Source organism: Carlito syrichta, unplaced genomic scaffold, assembly GCF_000164805.1.
Source record: "Carlito syrichta isolate Samal-C Ts95f unplaced genomic scaffold, Tarsius_syrichta-2.0.1 Scaffold115635, whole genome shotgun sequence".
NCBI lineage: Eukaryota > Metazoa > Chordata > Mammalia > Primates > Tarsiidae > Carlito > Carlito syrichta.
The window spans coordinates 31300-35605 of NW_007059731.1; the positions used below are offsets into that span (position 1 = coordinate 31300).

Below are 4306 nucleotides of genomic sequence, written 5' to 3' on the forward strand. Positions count from 1 at the left end.
TCTCAGCCTGTAATCCTGTGCCTTTGGGAGGCTGAGGTGAGTGGATTGCCTGAGTCTTCGGGTTCGAGACCCGCCTGGGCAACTTGGCGAGACCTCATCTCTACAATAAATCAAAAATTAAGCCGGGCTCGGTGGCTTAGCCTGTAATCCCGCGCCTTTGAGAGGCTGAGATGAGTGGATTGCCCGAGCCTGCGAGTTCGAGACCCGCTCTGGACAGCGAGACCTCATCTCTACAATAAATCAAAAAATCAGTCGGGCATGGTAGCCCATGCCTGTAATTCTGGCTACTCGCAAGACTGAGACGGAAGGATCACCGGAGCCCAGCAGGTCGAGGCTGCGGTGGCCGGGAGCAGCCACTGCACTCCAGTCTGGGCGGCAGTGAGACTCCAACTCAAAAAAAACCAAAACAAAACAAAAATTAAAACCGGGCTCGGTGGCTCAGGCTGTAATCCCGTGCCTTGGGAGGCTGAGGTTAGTGGATTGCCTGAACCCGTGGGTTCGAGACCTGCCTGGGCAACTTGGCGAGACCTCATCTCTACAATAAATCAAAAATCATCTGGGTGTGGTAGTGCGCGCCTGTAATTCCGGCTACTCGGAAGGCTGAGGGGGAAGGATCGCAGGAGACCAGCAGGTCGAGGCTGCGGTGGCTGGGAGCGGCCACTGCACTCCAGTCTGGGCGACAGAGTGAGATTCCAACTCAAAAAACAAAACAAAACAAAAAAAACATACAAGTTGGGCGTGGTGGTTCATGCCTATAATACCAGCACCTTGGGAGGTAGAGGCAAGAGAATGCCTGAGCCCAAGGGCTTGAGACCAGCCTGGGCAACACGGCGAGACCTTGTCTCTACATTAAAATTTTTTTAAAAAGTAGCCAGGCATGATGGTGCACAACTGTGATTTCAGCTACTTGGAAGGCTGAGGCAGAAGGATCCCCTAAGCCCAGCAGGTCAAGGCTGTGGTGACTGTGATTGTTTTTACTACACTCCAGCCTGGGCAACAGAGTAAGACTCCTGCTTTAAAAAATAAAGGGTGAAGAACGAATGCACCCAAGGGGCACCAATGGTGGTAGTTGTTGAAGAAAGAAGAAAGAAGCAAGTTACTTATTCAACATTGTTCTTCCTGGTGACTATTTACTGGGACCAGCTTTGGGAGGGGCAGAAAGAAGCCACATGTAGGGGAAAGAGTCAATGTTGGATAGTTCCGCTCACACCAATATACTCACTATTGCTGCTACCTGGCTTCTCAGAATCCTCCAAATCGTGTGCGCTATGGCTGTATAAGCATCATATGTGGTTTCATTTATGCCTAACTGTGCTTTGCAATCTCTGTGGTCTTAAGACTTAGCTGGGGCTGAGAGTGCTGGCTCACGCCTATAATCCCAGCACTTTGGGAGGCCGAGGTGAGAGGATTGCCTGAGTCCACGGGTTTGAGACCAGCCTGGGCAATTTGGCAAGACCTCGTCTCTACAATAAATCAAAAAATTAGCCGGGCGTGGTAGCGCACGCCTGTAGTTCCAGCTACTTGGAAGGCTTAGGTGGAAGGATTGCCTGAGCCCAACAGGTCGAGGCTGTGGTGGTTGTGAGCGAACCACTGCACTCCAGCCTGGGCAATAGAGTAAGACTCCAGTTCAAAAAGAATAAATGAATTAAAAGATTTAGCTGGAACCTGCTGCGATTCTGCTCCTTGGGAGAGATGAGTGGAATGGGGGTAGACTGTCACTGGACTGAATCATTTAGCTCCTTTGAGTCCATCTCAGCTTTGCTTCGATCCAGGTTAAAATTCAGGGTGTTTCCAGTGGTGGATGTTTTGTCTGTTTTCGTCGTGATTGGAGGAGGGAAAAGTTTCGGGCTGCCGGGTAAATGCCCTCCTAGTCCTGTCTTTGTGGTGACTGGTGAACCTGTACTCTTATCCGGGAAGTCCATGGTCTCTACACTTGTGCTGAAGTGGCTTTATGCGGCTTTCTTCTTGGCATCCTGCTTCTCTTCGGAGCCCATGTGCATGGAAGAGTTTGTATTCATGGGACAGTGCGGCATATCTGACAAGGAAATCCTGTGGCCCGTGTACCCACTTGGTATGATCCTGCTCGTTAGGATCTTGTCAAAGTTGCGCTTGACCTTCTCCTGCTTGTTTGTCTTGGCAGTGCCAGCACTGGGGATTGAGCAGCATTTGGTACTGTTTTTTGGGTGGGCGTCCTGAACTGGGATTAATTTAACAACCCTGGCCGGGTGCAGTGGCTCAGGCCTATAATCCCAGAACTTTGGGAGACCGAGGCGAGAGGACTGCCTGAACCCATGGGTTAGAGACCAGCCTGGGCAACATGGTGAGACCTCGTCTCTACAATAAATAAAAAAGTTAGCTGGGCATGGTAGCACACACCTGTAGTTTTGGCTACTCGGAAGGCTGAGGTGGAAGGATCGCCTGAGCCCAGCAGGTCAAGGCTGCGGTGGCTGGGAGCATGCCACTTCACTCTAGCTGGATGACAGAGTGAGACTCCGACTCAAAAACAAAAACAAAACCCTAAACTCTCTGTGGATGTTCTCCATGTAGACCTCCATCTATTGCACGACACTGTTGAAGATGCCATTTTAGTCTTTTTCACAGATAAAGGAACTTCTTTTTTCCTTTTTTTGAGTCAAAGTCTCATTCTGTCACCCAGGCTGGAGTACAGTGGCATGCTCACGGCTACTGCAGACTTGACCTGCAGGGCTTAGGTGATCCCTCCAAGTAGTTGGAACTACAGGTATGCACCACCACTCCTGACTAATTTTTTGATTTATTGTAGATTTATTGTAGAGATGAGGTCTCACCAATTTGCCCAGGCTAGTCTTGAACCCTTGGGCTCAGACAATCCTCTCGCCTCAGCCTCCCAAAGTATTGAGATTACAGGCGTGAGCCACCTTGCTGCACCCGGCCAGGAATTTCTTTAGCAACTAAGGTAGCAACTGTTTATTGGAACCCAGGCCCTGTCATATTGTCCAGGGAAACAGGGCACTGACCTTTCTGTCTTTATCCTTCAGAATTTTCGCAGGCCAGAATGGAAACCCCTTCGGTTTTGCCTGGATCACAGGCTGTGGATTGCTGCAGGGCTCACAGAATCAGTTATCTCGTTTTTGGCAAGCAGCTGGATAGCATTCTGGGCATACTTCGATTTCGTTCATCTTATGTTAGCAGATTCTGATGACTAACGTTTGCTATTTCCATTCATTTGTGATTTCCCCCTTTATACGTCTAAATGATGCAGTTGTACAAAATCCACTTTGCATCAGCCAGGAAGGCTTCTGTGCAGTCATTCCTTTTCTTTTAGCATGATTTTCCAACGTACAAAGGTCTATGGAGTGGAAAATGTATTTCTGTGTAGTCAGGATGCTGTTCCAATGGAACGGGCTTCTGGAATGCCTCTGCCCCTGGCTGTTTCATTTTCGGGATGGCACATTTGAGGAGTTAGGATGGCTGCTCAGTGTTGAGGATCGTCATGGCTTTAATCTGGGTCTCGATACATTCTGTTACTGCGATTTTTTCTTATTTGGGACAAAACTGGTCCCCCTCCGGTTCAAATGTCAGTCGCAGATACTTAGAGTGATAAACCCAGGGACAGAGTATAGGACTTGGCCTTCCCAGTGACAATCTCAGCAGTAGAAATCATTCCATCCATCCTGTTCCTGTTGTTCAGTAAACCGGGATTCTTTTTCTTTTTAATGGGGCTTGTTCATGTATCCTGTGGCAAGTGACCATTGAAAGAGAGCAGAGGACTGGGGAACTTTCTTTTCTGGGCTGTCCTCGGTAGAACCAGAATATTTGGAGCGAGTAGAGACACCCATGTCCTCTATCACCTGCTGTTCTGTTTTTATTAACACTCTTAAGCCAAGCTCTGTGGGTACATTGTTAACACTGTGTGATGTCAATATTTCTGAATCTCCCACTCTTTTGTTGAACGGCTAGGCTTTATTTGCGCTGTTTTCCAAACCCTCTTCTTCCTTTAAGAATGAGGGCTTTACTTTAGGAGGCCAAGGTGAGTGGATTGCCACAGGTTCAAGACCAGCCCGGGCAACTTGGTGAGACCTCGTCTCTACAATAAAATAAAAAATAGCCGGGCGTAGTGGGGTAACCCGCATGTGTAGTTCTGGCTACTTGGAAGGCTGAGATGGAAGGAGCCCAGAAGGTCGACGCTGGACTGGCCATGAGTGTGCCACTGCACTCCAGCCTGGGCAAGAGAGTGAGACTCCAACTCAAACAAACAAACAAACAAACAAAAGAATGAGGGAATTAAACAAACAAAAAAAAAAGAATGAGGGAATGAGGGCTTCGG

At 48.7% G+C, this 4306-nt stretch overlaps 1 pseudogene; it reads right to left on the reverse strand.

Annotated features, from left to right (window-relative positions):
• Window positions 1–3519: 3519 nt before the first annotated feature.
• Window positions 3520–3880, reverse strand: LOC103275572 (annotated as a pseudogene).
• Between the last annotated feature and the right edge of the window lie 426 nt (window positions 3881–4306).